This window comes from Adelges cooleyi, unplaced genomic scaffold (assembly GCF_023614345.1).
Source record: "Adelges cooleyi isolate 19-005CV unplaced genomic scaffold, UGA_ACOO_1.1 ACOO_flye_CR_arks_rails_tigmint_CR_PRNA_8, whole genome shotgun sequence".
In the NCBI taxonomy this organism is placed as follows: domain Eukaryota; kingdom Metazoa; phylum Arthropoda; class Insecta; order Hemiptera; family Adelgidae; genus Adelges; species Adelges cooleyi.
The window spans coordinates 700,860-724,769 of NW_026096513.1; the positions used below are offsets into that span (position 1 = coordinate 700,860).

Sequence of the window (23,910 nt, forward strand, 5' to 3'; positions counted from 1 at the left end):
CCGACGAAAAAATATATACTTTAATGTTGCATAACTAAATACTTTGTAAATAATGGTTTACCGTATATGCTTCGGGCTTATATAACATTTTGAAAATTACTTGTATTGTATTTGTCCAGAGAATATTACGGTAAATTGTATATTTTTATCAAACTATATTATTTATTATTTATTAGTTGTAATTATAACACAATATTTTTTACACGAACTAAACGGTATTAATGAAAACCTACTGTAATAGGACAGCATATACAATTATTTACATATTTATGCAATGTATGTAAGCATGTACATAACGATAGATATTGATTGCTTTGAATATCTATTTTTTTCATCAATATAAATTTAATTATATAGCAATTTGTGTAATTAGTGTTACTTTTTTTCACTATAATAGCAATAATGTTATAATATGGAAAACGCAGTACACCTTAAAGTATTTATTCAGATCAATTATTAAGTAATCGACACCCTATTAATAATTTTAATATTTATCATTGCAATTATTTTTACTATTTCTATTTAATTTATATAAATTGTTTTTTTTTTAATGCATTTAACTCGGCAATGAGTACTGATAATATTTCGAGTGTTGTCTAAAAAACATTAAACCGCTAATGTGTTTTGTATCTATTTTAATGCAATAATCATTGGAGGCATTCAAACATAACGGGGATTCAGTTAACATACAATGATTTCCTAAATTATGGCAACTTGGCCGCTTTCGTTTAACATGTTCAACAACATTATCGAATGGTAATCTTTTCACATTGATCGTTTTGCTTTGAAAAAGTATTGCAATGATTACGTCTTAATATCATTATAATACATATAACTTATTATATAATCAAATAGTAAATAAAATATAAAATGCCAGTTTTTCCATAGGGTTAGGTTTGGTATCTGATAATAGTAATAAACTTTGGATTCAGTAGAAATAAAAAAAATAGCCGATCTACCTACAGTTTAAAAACAATGTTGTGTAAATTGGAACGATATAGACTGTAGTACAATTATAACTATAATACTATACTTAACTGTAATACAATTATATAGTTATAAAAGAAACTACAAAAACTTATCAGACAATGAACAATAGTACTCTGCGAAAAATATATATACTTAGTAATATAATTATTTTTATCTCCGAACGTGGCTTTACACGGCTTCCTACATTTTCAAATTCTTATCGAACAGTCATTATTTTTAGTTTAATTATCGGCCAAAACACGATTTGTTCGAATAAAACTCGGACTTAAGGTATCATTTACAAATTATAATTTATAAAAAACGAAGATATTGGCATTTTAATAAAAACGGATTTTTATTAACATAAAGCGTTGTAAAAGCCAATATTACTAACAGCAAGTTACATAAAAGAAGAAAAAAAAACATAAACTTTAAAATAAGTTCAATGGCCGACTGGGGGAACCGTTTTTAAGGTTTTAAAAACTTTTAACAACGTTTAGCGAATAGCATGAATTAGTCTTGAGATCCATATTTGAACGATAAATCCTATTCATTATTATTATTAAGTCTCTTGATAAAATGTCGGTAATATTCACATTTTAAAAATGGACAATTTTTTGTATTAAAACCATGTTGAGAATTGGGTAAACCATCCTCTAGTAATAATCTTATTTTTTTTAATATTTGTTTACTTTCAGGCTCGTGTCATTTTTGAAACACGTGTGCGATACACTTTTTCTTTTATTAAGTTAATAAAGTTATTAGCCATATATTGTAGGTATAGTACATGCACTATTATTTAGCTATTACCAATTAACTATTTCAAATATTTATCTTGTCTCATATAAGGAATTATTTTATAGAAGTTAGTGCGTCTGTGAGTGTGTTTGGTTTGCCGTAGGTGTAAGTATTCTGGACATTCTATGTGAACATGTCGGATGCTCGATTGGAATTAGAGTACTACATATATCCATTAAAAATGCATGGGTCATTTGAGAGCTGTCTCTATTCGAATGCGACTGATAACAGTTTGCTCATGCCTGTCGTGGAAAATAGTTTTTTTTTCAATTATCCGATGAATCGTGTTGTTTTTCTAACGAATACCAATTCATCCAACAACAAGTGCTATAATATCGGAAGCGCACAGCTGTAAAGTTTTATTATTTTTTTTTTTCAAAAAAAAATCTCTGCTATTTAGGGTGATTTTGGGGTCGCCTATACCGTGTTCCGGTTTGATACCGTTCTCGCTGCAAGTTAATAATTGCAACAACAACATCAGATTCACACGAGTGCGTATTATTATTATTATATTATACGATTATATTTTTTCTTCTTATTTATTGTGCCGTGCGCGGGCTAGAGTAGCCGCAGAGAGACATTATTATTTTGTGACAGTTCTCCAATGAATGAACGATAGCCAGTCGTCGTAAAAACGTCATCGTTCGGGGTAGAGGGCGGAATTCGCTAATAACGCCAGGCGATTCGGTATAACATTTATTTGATAAGTCGTCGGCAAAACTCGATGTGGCGCCAAGTCCTCCTTCCCAGAGCCCCGGTCGCGCGACGCCCCTTCCTCGCCCTTCCTTTTTGTGTTTTCAGAGTATTATTATATACAAGATATTTTTTTTTTGTAGCTGTAGTAGTTGTAGTAGTAGTGGTAGTAGTGGTATTAGTAGTAGGATGTATGTTCGTCTTTTTTTCCCATCCCTTCTCCTTGGAAACCGCTCATTCTATTTCCATCGACGACCTTTTCTCGCGCGCAAACAAGTAGGAAAAGAGATCCACTTTCTTTTATTATTATTATTATTTTGTTATCCGCAAAAAATACATCCTTGTAAAACCAAACGAACAGTAACGAAAACGTCACGCCGGTGTTAAAAAACAAAGTACGCGTTTGCTTCCGGCTAAAATGGTTTGACTCTAAATTGTTACTACCCTCGTTAATTTTCAACGAAATGGGTCCACCTGCACCGCATGTTTAAAAGCCTATTTCCAAGTATATTATCCGCCGTGAACCGTTATTACATACACACAATCGAATAGTATTCCACCACATATTTCACTAATTGTACATCAACATTGTGCTGAATCTATCCTTCTACATTGTTGTTATAGTTTTTTTAATAAACCACGGAATTCATTTTTCGAAAGGGTTGTAATATAATATGTTATGGTAATTTTAAGTACGTTATTTGTGTTTGGTAACATATAACTACAGTATGCTCTAAAAGTCTCGAGTGTCGTCGACACAAAAAAGTTTTACGAATTTAAATTCCTATAGAGCAAAATTATACTCTTCTAGTAAATAAATTATGCAATAAAATAATGTTGCAATAAATAAATTCCAATCATTCTTTAATTTGTTTTCCCTTCATAATTTTATTTTTGCAACGTTTGTTTTCTGACATCCGGCGAAAATGAGTTTTTTCGAAAAGTTAAATGTTTAGGCGCAGCTTTAAGACATGCATTCTGAAAACTAATGACTTATCATTCTAACTATAACGCGTTATATCTCTATAACTAATCTTTAACAATTAACATTCAACACATTTTTAAACATCTGTTCTTAATTTGTTAGTGGCGGTTTTTATTTTAAATAGTGATACATATTTTTTTAGGAAACGTTACAGGCTACAGGTATTTACAGTCTACGGTTACAGTACATTTTGATACATGGATAGATATTAAAACAAAAAAAAAATCAATTAATATAACAATGTACAATTTTACAGTCTTAGAATGTGTCAAAGTCGATAAAAAGCATAAAGTTGTTTTGTTGTCGGGTCTGCTCTATACAATGTGTACGTATTTGAGATAATATAATAAGTTGAGAAGTTTTCCGAGTAAGTTTACTAACAACATTTGCAATTAAGTAACAAAGTTAGTCTTTCAAAGGAGCTTCCATTAAAGTGTTCGATGACTTTGGTGTTGCTATAGTAAAATTTTAGCCCTAAATAATCCATTATATCTGCATACGTGTTGGGTTAGGCTAAACGGAAGTGTTGAAATATTACAAACAACAATTGAAAGGTAAACGTTATTCAAATGAAACGCGGTAATACAAATCAGGCGACCGAAATTTAAAAAAAAAAAAAAAAAGGCTCGTATTAAATACAAAATATAAACCCACGAGAAACGCCGAAATATTGTTAAATCGTATTTTGTGTTGAAATGCAGCTATAAATCCTGTTTGGCTAGCCATAAAATATAGTTTCCATGCGGTTGACCAATGCACCCGAACACCACCACGGAAAAGGGGAAAAGTCTAGACCGATGAAATTCACTGTCACCTTGGTGAATTGAACATCTTTAAGAAATTCAAAACCAAGTTTATCGTGCTGTCATCAATAATTCATGAGTTGCATTAAACATGCGTCTACATGCAACAATGAACTCTAAATCGTTTTAAATACATTTCCTTGTCTTTATTTTTTTTTCCACACAAACGTTTAAACGTTCTGATCTTTTATTTCGGACGTTTCCAATGTGATAGGAATAATTAAAAACGCATTCGGTTCAACTATAAATGTATTGCACTTACAAGTTAACGTTAAACAACGTGAGGGGGGGGGGAATTAATACCAATCAATTACACAAACTTCCTGGATAATTACATTTTAATAGAATTGTAAATTTTAGGTAGTTATAAATATTTAAAAAAAACAACGCTGACGACGGGCACTTTTTTCATCGATTTACAACTGTATGTACATTGTATATATATATATATATATATATATATATATTAAATAGAATTAAAACCTGTGCTTTATGTACATTATACATATATATATTTTTTTTTATTTGGCAAATGATTTGGAAATAATGTATATTTTTTGGATGAATCTGCATAAATAATTAATTATGAGCAATACCGTTATTCGCCCATATAAACTATACGTGTCTCTTTAAACTTGAAGTGTTATTATAATATTTTACTATTGTTTTAGCTTCGATGCGGAGCTGGGAAGGTATGTTTTTATAATGATGTGTTTTTATATTTGTGTCTGGACCCATGATATCTTTAAAACCGCTGAACCGATTTCTTCGTGTAGTAACTCTATAAATAAGAAATCGTACTGGGAAAGTACCTAAATTGGCCAAAACACCCAGAAAAAAAGGGAAAATTACATATTAACCATAGTCATTGTCCAGATTGCTATGTGCGAGTGAATCAACAGTCAACAGGTGCGTCGAAAATGTTCAATTATTTATTCGTTCGATCATTATAGATTATAAATTGATGGAAATCTGTACAGGATATTCTGTCGAAGAAAAACAAATGTGTCGGCAGAGAAAGCTACTGAAAACCCGGAAAAAGTACGGCACGCGATACACAACTAATCAAACGTAAAGACTACACTATTGTTTTTCTAAAAGATAATTGCATTGAAACGTTGAAAGTTTTGTATAATTTTGCTATGTTGGACGATATGGGTCCGTATGGCTTGTTCGTATGTATACAAGACACTTACAATCGATCGACAAGCGTCAAATTTTTAGGTAGGCGGGAACATATTTTAAACGAACACCAGACCAGGTTTGGACAGACCAGACAAGTCTAGCTTTCGTTTAAAATATGTCCTCGCCTACCTAAAATTTGCCGCTTGTCAATCGACTGCAAGTATCCAACATACATATAAACGAGCCATATCGGACCCATATCGTCTGACTTAGCAAAATGGTACAAAACTTCAACGTTTCAATGCAGTTTTCTTTGAAAATATAGTAGTATTAGTGTAGTCCATTCCGAAGCGACTATTACAAACATTCAGATACAACGGTTGGTCAGATTTTTTTTAACTTTTTGAAAACACTCGGTCGAATCCAATGAATCAACATTCAGTTGTGGGCAAAATCCATGAACTCGTGAAAATTAACGGCAGTTGTACATTTTTCTTTGCTGGTCAGCACTTTTCGCCCATTTGGGGAAAGGAAGGAAGTATGAACCATTTACTTATCGACAAAGTTAATGAAAAAAAAAACAATTTAACTCGGCTCATGAGCTGATCGAAAATATGGCAAAATCAAAAGGTTTGTTTAGAAATTTAGTAAAATCTACAACTTTGCACAACACTTGGAAACACTTAGCGTTAATTAATTTGTCTTTGTGCCATATTGATAACGAAGAACAACTGCATATACTATGGCAACTATGGGCCAATTACGATGAATATATAGAGCAGATAAGCGATTTAAATGATGATAGATTAGGTTAGGTAACAAGAAAAATAAAGAGTGCCTATCGAAATATATAGAAAAAATTTATTCATAAGTATTAGGATGTGAAAAAAGCTAGTAAAGTCCTCCCGCAGCATCTCCTCACACAATACATTGCAAACCGACTGAAGATATTAAATGAAATATGCGGAAATTATAACATTGAATTTAAACCTTTTATTAAAAACATACTGATACATAACAGATTTTTTGAAAGTGTAGTAAGTAATTATTGTATGTTTTATAATTTTATAAGAAACGCAGTTCTTTTTAAAGATCATTTAGTGATTATCGGTTTTGACGTTATTCGGTCATTTATTTATTTTTTAAGTGTTTCATTTATTGTTAGTAGCTATAGGTTATAAATAATATTATTCAACGTTAAATTGTAAAAATATAGAAGTTCACCGCAGCTTGTTGTTTAAAGAAACAGTTGTTGCATTTATATGACTAAGATACATACCATGGGTGTGCTAATAAAACTGAACTGAATTGAATAGAATAAAAGGTTCAATTCAGAAAATGAATTAACTAATTGATTTCTTAAATTACCGAATAACCCGATTCATTAATAATTAATTGATTAGTTCGGATGAATGACGAATAATTCACAAGCAATCATTATTGAATAAATTGTGGTAAGTCGCAAATATTCATTATTTTTTAAAACTATTTATCTATTCGATGATTAAGTTGGACGTGCCTATGTTGACTTTAGAAGGTATTTTTTTTAATTTATTGTTTGTAGTTAAATTTTTGATTTAGGTCTTAAATTATGAACCAAAACATATTAATTTTGCCCTAATTAAGGCAGTAAATATTTTTAGAATCTAAAACGTTTGATATTTTTTTATAAGCCTAAACGTATGTACATCAATATGGTATACTAATTGTTTACAACGGAACTAGTTACAAAATGCAGGATAAAAAAAAGCTGGAGACACTTGGATCAAATTTCAAGTTATCACCGGGAAATCAAAAAATGGATTATTTTCATTATATTAAATAATATAAATAATTATTAATAATCACGCACTCCTAATAATAATATTACTGTGCACTAAAGGTTTGGTATAAAAATGTATAAACAATTATAGTTTTTATATTGATCATTATATACTATTTTAATTTAATTATTGTTTTATAGTATTTATAATTAGGTGACAACAAAAAATGATATACTTTTGTCATTAGTCATACTAACGACTTCATAAAACATCAGTGTAGGGCGTAGGCAGTAACATCGTGGATAATATTATATTACAACATTTTTTTATGGACATTTTGTTTGAAATACTTTATTGTTGAAAATTTCATTAACTATGAAATATTTCTTGGAGTTAAACCATTTTTTTTAAATAGATATTTTATAGTTGGTGAGAGATATAAAATTAAAATTCCAACCTGCAATCATGGAATTGCTGACAATTAGTTTAAAAAAATATAGTTATACTGACGATGATTTTGAGCCAGAATTGTGGTCCTGTGAACCCGAACACAATCCAAAGACAAGAAACGGACAAAAATATATTCATCAATGTATAAATATAGTATAACATATTAAAATAAAGTTAGTTAGTTAAATATACTGGAGCTTGGTTTGTACTGTACTAGGTTGAACCTACTATCCACAGATTCGCATCGAAACGTTTATTTAAAAGTGATTCTTTCACTTTCAGTTATAATAATTCCTGTAGACCTGTGCCTCCCCCTCCCCACTATGCCACGATACCACTGTACTGGCGTTTTTATTATTTGTTTAATCGTGGTTTTCCATTTATTAAAACATTTTCGCTGAGGTACGACCGAACTGAAGACCTATCTAATTATCGAAAACTTTTCACAAACCAACCCACCGACTTCTACCGAGAAGCTAAAATACTTTATAGAGACAAAATATCGCCATTTCACTGTCGAAATCAAGAAAACCACTTTCTCATGAAAATTGACAACATTTACTGTAATATAGCCAAACAAATATATTATACATATATCACTAACCCAGAAAGGGTGAAACATTTTTAATATTTTCCTTACTCGAAACGCAGTTCTTGGGTTTCAAGGTACACATACTTCCAGTGATACTAATTCCGACAGAACTTTTTTAAAAGCATCTTCGTGTTAGGATAAATAATATTGTTACCGAAATCCTATAGTGTATAATGCATGTAAAGCGTAAATAGCTGTACATCGGCCCTACATTTTACCTTCACTCCGGAAACTATAGCAGTCTTCTTAACCGTCGTCGTGGCCCCGTTAATACTTTATATGCATCGGTGGTTTAATATTACCGAGATGAGATTTGCTCGTTTGTTTCCCTTGCAACTTTTTGTCTTCAAACTCCCTTTGTAACATCTAGTCTTCTCGGGTTTTCCAACATTTATGTTTTAACAGTTATTGTAAATGCAAATCGTGTGTTTTTTCTTTTGTCTGCAAATTAATTTCGAATTTTGTCTAATTGGCGAGTTTCAGGTTATAATCAACAAAAGCGAAAATAATTTTATATATTTAAAACGTTCTTACGAGAAGGGAAAAAGGATATATTTTTTTAATTTTCGCGTGTCTAAGCACAGCCTAAAGTATTTCCTTGTTATTAATTTTCTCCAGTATAAAAGGAGGAAACAGTAGCAGCGAAACAACTTTACTTTCGCAATACGCGTTCAAATTATGTTATGCACTTTGTTCACTGCGTTATCAAAATTCTTTGAATAATATATAATTATATGTATAGCCAGCCTACGGTAACTAGGGCCAACGTTCTTTAATCTTTTTTTTTTTTTTTACTCGAATACTTTAAGTTGTTTGTCAGCTTTATACGCATATAGTAATAATAAATATAGTATAATAAACCAAAATGCTACGTATGGTCGTATGATATCTATACAACGATAATAAAAAAAAATCACCAAATCGATTGCCTTAACAATACATATTGAACGATAACTAAATGATATACTAATACTTATAAATTAGCCTACTAATAATTATAAATTATTTAGAGTTGTTTCGTTTGTATTTTTCTATAGTTGCACATCAGAGCCTTGGCTTTCGATGGATAATGAAATTAAACAGCAATATAGTATTGAATTAAACTCTAGTTCGATGTATACTATTTACAGAGTAATATATGATTTTTAGTTAAAACGTGTTTGATTTATCTATTATTAACTATATTTAATAGATGAAAAGTTTGTTCGAAAAATCCAAAAATGTCGTTCAACAGACTTTTAAGAAGAAATCATGTCACTGTCAGACATAGTTTAATGTGCTCGCATAGTTCATTAATGTAATGTGTTTCAACTTCCACACCATTAGCTGTCTTATACGAACTTTATCTTTACATACGTGCAGGTATGGTAAAAAAAGGTCAAAGACATGTTTAATTAATAATTATAACGCCTCTTCGGTCTTTGTAGTACCTAAACTACATAATAGTTTAACAGAAATGTTAGTTATATAACGACTCGACGCTGTGTAGTAGAACTACTATAGATATAGGTGAAATTAGAAGTAATATTTTTAAACCATACTTAAATAAGAATGCTAAATAATTAGCACTAAAACTTAAATTAAACTTAAAATTAATAACAATAAATAATATTAACATTATAAATGTTTGATTAGTAATGGAAAAAGTCCAAACCGGATTCATTTCCCAACTTCACGATTCTCTCTAAGGGGTTAATTTGACCATAATTAGTTTAGTGGGTTTTGATGAGAAAATGGACATGTTGTGGAGTTATATTGAGATATGTGGAAAGGATTATGTTCTAATGATGGAGAACAAGTTTTGATATAGTATAAACACCCATCGATCATAATTTACCCTTAAAACAATATAAATAACTTTTACTGTTTTATAATATCATCACATGTGAACATTTTAAATAAGTGTTATAAATGTAAGGGACATATGAAACCCGAAATAATATAATAGTGTGAAATGTCAAAAATAATAATATGAAATGATATTAGTCAAACTAAATTGTTGTTAATTTGTTTAAACATAACTGAGAAAAATTGTGAAGATAAATAAAATGTTTAACGACAATTCGACGGATATGAAATCTTAACACTTTTTTTATACTGTACATTGACACTATATAGGACTTTATGCTTAGTAAATCCAAAAACGGCTTTAGAGTTTATGTAGAATCTTAGTTGCTATTTTTATGCGTTGGATTGCTCATCTAATTTTCAAATTTTTTATATAACATCAACAATTTTGTTCGAAACATTTATGTGATTTGTATAGAATATAGATTTTTAAAGACTTTTGCAGAATCCAAAACCCGGCTTCGATTTAATAAATCAATATTAATTTCTATCTGAAACTCAAAATAAAATACACATGAGAATCTGATTTCAATTTTAACAGCTAACACAGTTTTCACAAATTACAAATCGACTTATTTACATATAATGTCTACATCGGTTCGATGGCCACCTCGACTCCATCGCAGTTGACTTTGATTTAATAATAATGAAACCCTGTCAAAAAAAAATCTTGAATGCGAATCTCACTTGGCCGAAAACAATAGAAATGTTTAAAAAGACTCCCTAATCAGTCGCGAAGAGATCAGTGTAACAACATGAATTATTATAGGTTATTGTGCAGATATTTTACAATATTATTGTACAAACTCATTATCAGTCAAAAGATAAATGAAAATTAAATTTCATCTTCGTTAACTGACTATACTTACTCGTATTACCACAGATTAGGTAAATTCTTTTTGTCTAAACTGTGATGTTATTATGACATTTTATGCTTGAATCTGTGGTCACACTGATTTCATTTACAACCATGTGACGTCATAGTTTTTATTTACATGCGCCTAGCAAGCTATCTGTTTTCATATACCTAATCTGTGATGATATTTTCCATAAGATAATGACTGGAACGATTTTAGTAGATATCGTTTGTTTCTAGATTGCATAATACGATAGCTTATTGTTATACCTTAATGTTCTATCGAGCTTTAATGCAACGGGACGAGAGGAAGGGTGGTTTTCCATAAGGTATTATGTAGTTTATTATTATTATAATGACGACATTTGAATTACTCCGTATAGTGGCATAACGTACGGGATAGCGTAGATGAGATGGAAAGTATAATATGGTTTTAAATGTCATAACGATATAAAACACACCAGAGCCAGTGGGCCTTAGAACAATTGAGAGCAAAGGGTGTTCGGTTTGGGCGGCGACCATTGTGCGATTGTTATGCAAATATCGTACGCGGGTAAATCAACCACCGTGTCGGGCAACAAGCCGCCGGGAAACCGAGATGAGGTCTCCCAATGACTTTTATATTGCCTTATATACATATATATATATATATATATATATACCGTCTACCCGGCCGTTGTTTCTACACTGGCTTAGCTATTATAGCCGCCTACTTGAATTATTATTATTGGCCCTCATACGTGCGCGAATACGGGCAGGTCGCCCCTAACCTATTCTAAATCAACCGGAATTATTTTGGTTGGCGTTTGAGAGTTACAATTAACATACGATTTCGCCAGTACCATCGTCCCTAGTAAACCCTATCAGCTGTTTTTGTGCGTACACGTGGGTAATAAATTGGAAATAATTATTAAAGCAGTTAATAAATCAATAAATTTGATATAAATTACTGAAATATTAAAAATTATTTTTTATTTTTATTCAGTGAGAAAAAACCATCAAGCGACAATTGATACAAGTATGTTTTATGACATACATCAAGTTGCAACAAAATGAAAGTGTATTTTTAGATATTGTACTAATTTTAGATAAAAAAAAAGGCACCGTTGTAAATCCAATCCCTTGAAAATTAAATTCTTATAGCATTTCACGCTCAGTTATAAAAAAAATCTTACTGCAAGCTGACGATAATAATATTAACATAGCAAGCCCCTAGCACTCGGTAGTCAAAGCTTTTATTAATAATGAAATTTTATAAAAAAAAATATAAACGACATTTTTAATAAAAAATTATAAGATTTTACAAATTGACATTTTTTACTCTCTTAACTCTAGTCTAGGAGAAAATGTATAAATAAAAACAAATTTACAGTATTCTAGTGCTCTTCTAGTTTTTATTACAAAATCAGAATATACAATAAAGAAAATCGTTTAAGTTCTAATATAATTTTTCTATTAAAAATTATATTAGTTGGTCATTTATTAAATTACTATGAAAAATTGTAAATAAAGATTAATAAAAATTGATATTATATTAATCTTTATTTACTTTGATAATAGCTATCTTTTTTTTAGGTTCTGTAAACCTTTTTTTTTTTTTTTTACTTATTTAAACTTACACTATTTCTTAGTGTATACGTCCGACTGAAGACATATCACATTAAAAACATCATTGCGCTTTTACTCTTCTGTACATGAATAAGTATATTATTCAATGTTGCTGATACAGTTTTTTGTCATTAAGTCAAAGTATTTTGTCCTCTTAATCCTTAATATAAATGGTTCAATGTTACTGAGTGTAGGGCAGTCTATTAAATATAAATAAATAAATACAAATTTTTACAAACAGCAAACACATAATATTAAGTGTTACTTAATATACTTAAGTTAACCATTAGCAAGGGTGTAATTTTGTGTTCAAAAAAACGTTTTTTTCCAGAAAAGCTAATAAATGTAGTGAATATATTTTTCAAAGTTTTCGCTTGACTTTAAATAACAATAAAATAAATTGTTCTCATTCAAATGTCAACTGCGTTTCGTATTTAAATCCTCATTGCTGGCTTAACCTGTAAAATGTAATAAATAAATATATATATATATATATATATATAATTATCACAATAATTATATTTTGCGTTGTGTGATAATGCTCGGTACCGTTATTATTACTGGCGGCCGTACAAAGTTTCCAGTCTTTGTTCTAAATAAAACTCGAGTATTTTTAGTTTATACATACACTTTATACTAAAAGGCAGGAAATGAATTTTCGAGCTTTCAAGTTGTTTTTAAACCACTTTATAAAATTCGTGTCTCGTCAAACTGTTAACTGTTCCAAGAAGAAAATGATTAAAATTAAAACTAACGAGTTCTTTGTGTTCGCCACACAGTATTGCACAGTATTATACCTACTGTGCTCGCACGATTATACCCACGGGAATAAAAGCATTTCTTGTATATGCCGTTGTTCGGGTTTTGATAGGTGTAGAAAATCTAACGAGAAATAAAGAGAGCCTTACAAATTTGTTTAATGGTAAATGTACAACTACAGCTGTAAACATACGTACAGAAGTCGGCGGCCAAGGCGTTCGAATTAGTGGTTTGCTTATAATTAAATATTACTTACTTAATTTATACAAAAACCAGCTTTGACTTTTATACGAATCTGGCAAATATATAATGTTAGAAAGTAATTAATTATCAAATTCTCGCATTCGGAATCAGGAGCCTATACATTCAAGTAATTATATACAACCCCGCGTCAAGAAGTTTTTCGATGACAACATTCAGGCTTTGTAAAAATGTAAGCCCGCAATTGAATTCCTTGAAGTTTACTCGTTTGACACATACATTTATCAGCGTTAATTGTATTTTGGATGTACTTCGCCTGAATTGCATTTGTATATCGTCTAATGAGCGATAAAATTTAAAAAAAAGTTTACCGCCGTAATAATATGTAATTTTATATTTTGTGGACCGTACCGAATTTCTTAGAAAGTGTCTAACATAAAATAAACCACATTTTACATAACACACAAAATACATTCAAATTCTTCGGAAAATGTGTTTTTCCTGACAGCATTTCAAATGAAATGTACTTACAACGAAAACGTTCATTTTCGTTTAAACAATTGTTTATTAATTTATTCAAGATTAACGCTGATACTTTTTTTAAAAAAATTTGTCTACATATTTATTGAATTCAAGTAGACATACATACATACATATTAACAAATGTTCGTAATGTAAGTACATGCTTCTTTTACGTATAAACTTAAATTCTAAACCCTCTAATTGAGTGTCTTACATCAGATAGATCACTCTGTAACTACACGGTTACACTGTACCCGGTTATAGTATTATTCTCGGCTATGACTCCTCGTGTATTTTGATAATTACAAGCACACACGATCCGGTTTAATTTGACGGTCCAACGCGGTCGTGCGATCGACGTCGTTTATTATTTTCGAAACTTTTTCGGCAAATGGGATTCATTAATCGCCTGGGAGAAGCACACCGAATTCCTTACCGGGAACCGAAGTTAAGGGCACCCCCTCGGTTACTTTGAAAATGGCAGAAGAACACAGAAATAACCAAATTTTTAAAAATTGTGACTCACTTAGAGCGCGTACGAATAAATAGGTACTTAAACGGTAATAACAGTAACCACATGACGATAATAATTGACGGTAGAGGTGTAAATGGTGTCTTCGTGGCTTACCTAAATAAACGTTCATTTCGATGGTAGGAATCGGGAACAATCATTTCACGTCCAATATCCGTTCGGCCGTTCCCGGGAAAACTAGGGTCTTACGTCAGACGGTTCGCTCTGTACAGTGTACGATATTATAGGGACGCGGTATGTTATTATTATGAAATATCATCAACGACGCCTCGTGTGGTGCGAGTCCCGACGATTTACCATAATTTAGACGTCTGAATTATAATAATAATAATAATAATAAACTCTTGTGAAGGCATACACAACACACACACACACACATAGCGTCTCTTCAATGTAGCGGGGGACGAAGCGTGCATAGTTGTTGCCTACCCGGTGCGCCGTACACGATACCATAACAATATTGGTATTATTACACCGTTGTGTGCCCGGACTAGAGACGTTATCGCCATTCGTACGGCACGTTGCAGCGGGTGATATATTTTAATATCATTAAGGAGACACGATCCCGACAACCGTGAGTGCAGCAACGCGGTTGTTGTGTCGGTGCGATTGGAGAAAAACGAGTCCCGCGGGCGCACACCTATAACAGTATTTTACACAGTCCTATTATTGTACTGTACCCGACTGTGCGACGGCCAAACGAATGTACGACGGCTGTGTGCGTCTTATACCAGTGGTTCGGTGTATCCGTTGCCATCAAGACGAAAATGTTGTTTTTTTACACATATATTATGTGATATTGTCCACGAAAGTGTCCCCAAAGGAAACGAGCGCAGCATCGCTTATATCACGAGCGAGCAAATCAGAAATAACATAAATAATACATAGGTGTATAATGTATACACTACTATCTTGGTTTATGAAAAATCGACCGATTATAGCTAGCTATTATATATTATAACATTAACTGTTCAAATAATAAACCATCAACAAAAATAGCCTGCACACTCTCTTGCTTTCTCCATAGTCGAGCCACCGCATATGAGATGTAATATGCAAAATCGTCATAAAAAAAATAATGTATCATTCACTAGAAGGTATTACAAGTATTTGAATTTAAAGCACTGTAATAATGTCAATTTTATCTGTGAATTTTAACCTTTTTTATTTTTATCGTGCGTCGCGTCGTTTGCGAATAGAAGGCGTTTCTCAAAAGCGATTTTAGTACTTTTAGACAAAAATGTATTTATTTTCTGAAAACAATACAAATTATAGCCCAAGATACAAACTCTGTCTATAGATACGGTTCGCTAAACAGCAGCACTCTAACCCAATTTATATAAATTATAGTAAAGGTGAAATGCTGGGGAAATTTGTTTTCCCCACGTGTAACCCAATTGCCAAGAAGCGCGGTTAACTCGTGTAGTATAACTGTTTTGCAATATAGCCTCGTATCTCGGTTTGACGAACGACGATTGAATATATTTAATATACTATACGACTGAGGCCATAAATAGTTTTATACGAATAATAATACATGTATCATAATAAAAAGACAGAGACAAATTATTGCCGGGTTCTCTGCACGGGTCGTTGAGCTAAAATAATTTGATATGAAACATGAAAAACTGTGATCTCGTGATCTAAATAACTTATATATATTGCTTTATACGCTCCTATAAAAATAGGTTTAAGTAGTAAAATATAATATTTATATATAATAGTCAATAGTAACCAAAAACAGAAAAAAAATTTGAATGTCAAATTGTTTTATTAACATTTCAGTAATAGTTTTTGCCCTTTAAAAAACAATATGTTTGTTGACAACATTTTTATTTGCTTACTGTATAGTGATAGTGTACTACAGATTTCTAATTAACAATAAATAATTAAGAAACCTAAAGATATGGGGTAAACTATGTCACAGATAAAAACGCACATGGTAATTTGCTTAAAAAATTATCATTAGTACTATAAAAAGCTGATTTACATTCACTGAAAGCTGATGAAATGAGGTACATAAATCCTAAAAAAACATCTTTTACAACGTCTTAAGTAATATGACAGCAAAGTTCTCAAATAATTTATTTTTTTAATTAAAAATTGTGTAAAATTTGGATTAATTAAAAAAAAAAATACTTAATTATTCGAATAATTAATTAACTTGGAAAAACATTTTTATTCAAATAAGTACATTCGTTTTGTATTTTGTCAATTAATAACTTATTATCCGATAAAGTCATTTGAAAATTATTCGATTTGTTTTATTCATTGTTAAAGTTGAAGTTTCCTCGACTTTGTATGCAAGTATTGTTGTGTAGATAATGTTTTTTTATATCTTTGGAAAACACTCAAAAATTAGTTTTTATAGTATTGTTATGCTAGTGCATTAGTTATGAAGTTAAAGTAAACTCAAATTGGTTATAGCTCAAAAATCAAGGTCTGAATCAAGACTAAGCGTCTACTTTAATTTTTGCGAGCTTTTCTAAACGCCCGGTAACGCCATTTAATTGCAGTAGCAAAGTTCTATTCAAGTAATATCTCATAACGTTTACATCAACCGTAACGTCGTAACAGTGCCATAACGCCTGAGAACTACTCAAAATTTGTCTTTATTTCGGGCCACTTGCGACAACAATAGTATTATGTTAACGGAGATTGTTTAACAGAAGATTTTAGATATAATAATATAATATTATGCTAAAATGGAACGCCCACGGCGCGGCAAAAACCGTGTAAATAATGCATTCACTCAAGTTGGCCATCGCAAATGGATTGCAGTGCAATTGTTAACCGAAATGTTAAAATTTTCCCTCGGAAATCAACTCGTTCGCTTTCAGAACAATTGAAAAGAGGAAGATTAAACTTTATATACGAGACTAAGTTATATATTTTTCATGTCACTCGCTAGAACGCCATTAAAAACTTGGTTAATTCTCGAGTCTTATATAATACTCATCGTGTCAAGGCTAAAAGAAAATACAACAAACTTTTAAGTTAGTATGCGATGAACACACAATTACATAAGCCTTATATACGGTTAAGATTGTATAGATGACGCGTCAGAGGCAATCGATTTATTTATATATCAGTCGAATCTGTTAATATATTGTATATAAAATGTATATATTTGTATACAATACTATAACCACAGATAAAATATTACTTACAATAGTTTTTCGACACACATTTAATAATTACTTTCACTGTTCTTCTCTTACATCCGACTATGATAATTGCGAAGAGCCATATTAGGTAATATTATAAGCTTTTTTCAATCAACTCTCGATGTTATGAAAACAAAAACTAAACTATTACAGAGTTTTTAAATTTCGACCACGAATTGTGATATTGTCATAACAATAATTGGTAATTTTAAAATAACAAATTTATATTGATCAAATCGACAGACAATGGAAGTTATGAGTATTACACATTGTCCATTAAATAGCTGACATATTACATACTATATTATATTATTTATATAAAGGCTAAATGTTTACATTAAAATCAGTTCGTATAATGCCAAAATAAGTATTAAAGACATATTATAGTATCATATAAAAGTATATAAGCACATATTTTATAAAATATAATATATATCTTTATATAAATGACAAAGATATAATATCCCTTGCCTGTCCTATCGATTTCACTGTCAGAAGTCATCGATCGTCCCCATTTTAGCAAACAAACTCTAGTTAAAAAACATAATGGCATAGCTACCAAAAAAAAATGAAAACAGTATTCTTAATCCTCGTTTCAACTTTTTTTTCTATTTACATTTTTAAATAACTTTATATTATAAATCTTTAGAATCTTAAATATTATACTATTATTATCTATACTATTATAATTTTGAAATTACTTAATATTATAAACCTTTAATTTTAAATTAAATCTTGAAATAATTAAATCTTTGATTTTAAAACAATTCTCAGTCATTTAGAAAAAAATGTTTGCTTTTTATTTAGCAATAATCCCTAAATTTAAAAAATGATTTCACTCGACTCATTCAAATTTATACTAGAAAAAATTTTATCTATACTCAAAAATATATTAAATTTATAAAGTTTGTCCAAACAAATTATAAAAAATATTGTGTATTACTATTAAATAAATTAAACTTTCACATATAACTGGATCTAACAGAGGACAATCCTCAATTTTTTAAACCTAATACAGCAAACAAATAATTTATAATATTATTATAAACATATTTTATCCGGAAATCTGTAAGGAAGGTAGAAAACCGTTTCAATAAATATCATTAAACATTTAAATTGCTTTATAATGTTAAAAACTATATTTATAATGATATGCAATCATTATAAAATATATATTTTTACTGTGTGAGATGTACATATGGTACGGCTATAACTTGTATTAATTATGGTAAAATTACTAGGCATTATAAATAAATTAGCAATTAACAGTATGATTACCATGAAAATGCAATTAAGCGCTTTAAATTATTTCAAGCGTTTTTATTTGTATTTAATTACTAAAACACGTGTGTCGTGTTCGACATTATGTTATATTAATACTGTCACCGAACATAATTTAAAATTAATTCCAAAATATATTTTAAGACTATCACATAGTCGAGTATATTATATAATCACAATAAATATATTCGTATTCATTATAATACGGCACGTTCTCTAATTTGCAGCTCAGCGTAATATTGTGTAAACATCAACAGGAGTAATAACAGCTACTATTATGCCATACATAAAACTTAAATTAACCATTAATCCTTTTTTATATATATACAATGTAACACTTCACCGTTGAATTAAAGCCAATCTATGCTGTTTATATTAGTAACAATCACAGAACTAAAAAAATAGCCTATGTCGTTTTAGATCATTAAATCTAAAACCACCCAAAAAATAATTTTAAAACATTTATCCAAAAAAATATATTTTTTTTTTTATTTTAGCTTCGATGCGTTACTGATAATGTAGGTACAATGATGTATTTGTATTTCTTCATTTCTGTGTCTGAACCCACGATATCTTCCAAACGGCGCTCTATAACTTTTAAAAAAATAGTCAAATTTGTATGGAATATTCTTAATGATAAAGAAGTACCGATAAACGTAGACAAATCAAAAACATATCATAAACTCTTTTCCCAAGAAGGGACACTTTGCCTTCTTACCGTAAGTAGATGTGGGTGGAGGTATAACATATGCGATTTTCTCAATAATCTGTAGTCAAACTTTTTTCTAATACTTTCAAGGATCTTGGTGAAAAATGTCAATAATATAATAAGGGCATGTTGACTTATGAGAATTTTGCACTATATATTATAGAAATGTTATACATGTATGTATATATAGTGAAATTTGGCCTTTAACTTTCAAGTGTAAAACCTCAAACTTAGCCTTTGGAAAATCTTACTTTTCTCGCTTAATTTTTAACAGTAGTATTTAGATACATATCCTTTTTTTTTTTTGATAAGAAAGATAAAATGGCTTTATAGATTTCTATATGCATACTATATTATAATTATACGATGTGCAAGTACTGGCTGTTTAATACAAATATATTCAGTTGGATGCTATTCTATTCGTATACGAAAACTGGGACAAAGACAACTTGGAATAACTGTATTTCGAAACCCTTTTGTATTTTCTGTAGGATTTTGTGTGGCTTCGACGAGATAATATGATTACCGTACAACTATTTGGAAATACGATATTTTCACAAATGAATATCACAATAGGAAAAAAAACCGTTTCCTCGACGTTATTACTTATTGATCTATTTGTTTGTGGCTTTTTGTATTTGTGTTTACACAAATTATATTTTGGAAAATGAAAGGAAAACAATATGCAAATAAGAGTCCTTTAGTGTACAACAATATATCATCAAGTTCGCATTAAAAATACAATAATTACATTTTACTACAATTTAATAGGATTATATTTACTATATAATACTGTAATAAATACTGTATTAGGCATGCCTGTAACAATTTGTTAATAGGAATGAATCTTTACTCGATATTATAATATTATTAAAAAAAAAAAGTCTAAATTAATATGTTTACCGTGCACATTAAGTATTTGTGTTTTTTCATATAGTAAACATGTCAAAATAACATCTATATTTATATCGTTCGTTTAAAATGAATTTATTCAAGCTTCTAAAATAGTAAATATTTTTTATCGATTTTAATCAATTTTCCATGCGCGAGAAAACAAGTCGTTGGTATTACAGCACGACTACGTTTTGATCGTATCGTGTAATACCTTTAACAGCCCCAGGAAAAATTGGCAACATAAATTTAGAAACATTTTATTTTATTTTCGAAGGCGAACAATTTTTTTACCTCTTATGCCCGTTGTCAGTAATCCCAATCGATCAGAGTGCGTACAACTAAATATAAATAAATAAATCCACGCGTTTCCATCCAAAACACGTTGTGTGTTGTTTAAAAAATAAATAATTATTCAGCTCAGATTAGCTTATATTTGATAGACTCGTTTGTTGTTTTTAGAATTGTATTTCAGTGGACCGTTAGGGCATAGTCTTCAATCATGTTTTAGTAATCAGCCTCTGTAGTATAATAATAAAATATTCATAACGTTATTAGAAAATATCGTCTCGCCGAGCGAATACAAGATTAAATCGTCGAGTTAATTGAACGTTACGTCTGCAAAATACAATTTTAGAAAACTATAACTAACTTTACTGCAAAACGAAATTATTTATTTATTCCAGTTAACTATGTAAAGTTCAAACAGGCAAGTCCGGTTCCACGGGAGAAGCACGGACACAAAACGATTCAGACAAACGCGTTACGTTTATGAGTGAACGTGTGTTAATTATTAAAACGCTTTAAGTATTCATTTATGAATTCAATAAATGAGACAACGGACGGCATGTTCGTTTACTTATCTCTGTCAATTAGACACGGTTCTTAACTTGAGTGCAAAACAAAATAAAACACTTGAAGCCCGACAAACGGAAATCCGCAATGGCTGCATTTATCAGTCATACATTGTTACATCAGCTATTACCGTGCCAAATTCTTACTTTAATACTAATGAAATATTTATCTTTTTAAACCCTAGTCAAAAAGATAATGTAAACACGAACTGCACATACATAATACACAAACATGTGTGGGGTTCTATTTGCAGTGAAGTAACCCCATTCTTAATCTAATTAAACTAATTAAAGAGTTAATAATGACTTTTAAATCGGAAATGAATCAAGATAGGGTATTGGAGAGAAAGGAAGAAGAAATAAAAGCGTATTTTTCTAGAATTAGATTGGGTCAAAGGTGAAAAAATATTGTTTGAAGACAAACAATATTATTGTTTGGAGGTGTCTTGGAAGCGTGAAGAATGCTTGACTGGTCATTATTGTTGATATTATTACATGAAGCTAATACACTGTTTATAGCAGGGGAATAAATATCTTTGTATATTAATATCCTAGAGAGGTGGAATGTTGGACGATTTCTAAAGTTGGGTATAGAAAGTAACAGATATAGAAATTAGACCACGAAGAAAATAAGTATTAAAAACAAATAATTCTTTAATATGCTTTCTAGAGTGGCTTTGTGCTTTTTTTTTAAAAATTGTCATTCAAGTTTAAATGTGGTAAGTAATGTTTTGCAAGTACAAATTTAACATTATTTTTGTAGCTCCTACCTTTCCAAAAAAAAAAAAAAACGCTACTATTACGCATTCAAGTGGTTCCTAATAGTAGTAATAAAATAGTAAATAGAGAAAAAGGTTTGAGGAGGTATTCACTCGACTTAGCACGTGCCGAAAATAAACGTGAAATAACCAAGTCGGGTGCCACGACAAACAATTTCGATAAATATTGTTAACTCGGTGAATTCCGGAACGGACAGAATTGATTTATTTTATTCTACGGGGATCGAGACAAAGTAAATCATTGTATTATCTAAAATGGTCGTGTGCGGGCTGTGGATGAATACATCATTGTGTGCTGACTCTTGACTCGAAATAGTGAAAAACGAAAACGGCCAAGTAGAAAAATGTCTTTTGTCGACGACTCGCAATTGTGTATAACGTATTATTTAATAATATATATTCAATGTAGAGTTCATTTCTGGTTACGAAAAAAAAAAATAATAATAATAATTTAAAATAAACTTGTATTTCGTTCGAATGAACTTCCACTGTATTGAATTTGCCGTATACATGTCGTGAAAAATAATAATAGTTGTGAACTGCTACTCCGAACGTTAGTTCTGCTGGAATTAAATTGACTGCACTTTGTTTTTGTTGGAACAAATGTACACTAGACGTCCCAGCAAAACAATTCATCTGTCTGCCTGTCAACCGAAATATTGTGTTTTCGCAAAGTGTTTGCCAAAAAAGCTTTTTTTCGAATTTCGAATAATGATTTTAAGCTGTTGCAATAAAAGGATCTAAAAGGATCTTTTGATTGCGAGCGCGGCTGCCATGATTTATGAAATGATGTAAATAATAATTGCGATGTTAAATAGACCTCTGTAATCCGGCGATGGTTTCTGAAAATCCAACTTGCACGTTGAAATTCGAACTAGCCAAATCGGTCACTGTGGTGTGCAGTGACTTTTGACTGTTCTCAGATCTTAGACTTATTATAATCTCAGCGGCTAATAAAATGGGATAAAATGTCTTGTAACGTTTTATACCCCACAAAGCCGAACACATAAAACTACACATTATGGTAATTTTACGACCGTCGAGTACTTTTTTGCAAGTCTACCGACTAAATTAAGACGTTTTAGTGGTTTTTAATGAATCTCACCCGTAATGCTAGTAAGATTATTGGTATCTTAATTTGGATGCAATTGTGAATACGGCTTAAATAAAACGTCGACTTGTTTGTATCTGGAAAAAAGACGCTATTAATATCAAAATCTGCGGTCACAAATCAAATAAATGTCAAATCGAAAATTCGGCGTTTTAGTTTTAAGTGCTAATTGGATTTAAAAAAATCATCAACATCACAAAATCAAAATTATTTAATTTTAGAGTTACCACAATAGTTGTACTAACTTTTCACCGCAGAAAGAAATTTGTTAAAAATATAAATTTCTAAAATATTGTATATAGTTATCAAACAAATATTTAAAAAACAAATTACTTGGAGCAGTATTTGTTTAATAACTTACGTACAAAAGTTCTAACAATAAGTCATTAAAACAAATTAGTATGAAAGTTTTGGAAATCAAACGTTATTGTCCATTAGCTTTCAAATAAAAGTTAAAGTTTAACAGGCTACTTATACTTGAGAAATTGTATAGACAAAAGTTTTTATTCTATACTCAGACCAATTTTCTTGAGTAAAATAAATATACGGTACAAATAGCTCGGTTAAATAATTTACTTTCAATTTTTCATATAAATTACAATTGTTTCTAGCCC

The 23,910-nt window shown here is 30.3% G+C and overlaps 1 protein-coding gene across 1 annotated transcript in view; it reads left to right on the top strand.

Annotated features, from left to right (window-relative positions):
• The window catches only part of LOC126845955 (glutamate receptor ionotropic, kainate 2-like), a 94,643-nt gene that overhangs the window by 29,860 nt on the left and 40,873 nt on the right, over positions 1-23,910 (top strand). The window lies entirely within an intron of this gene.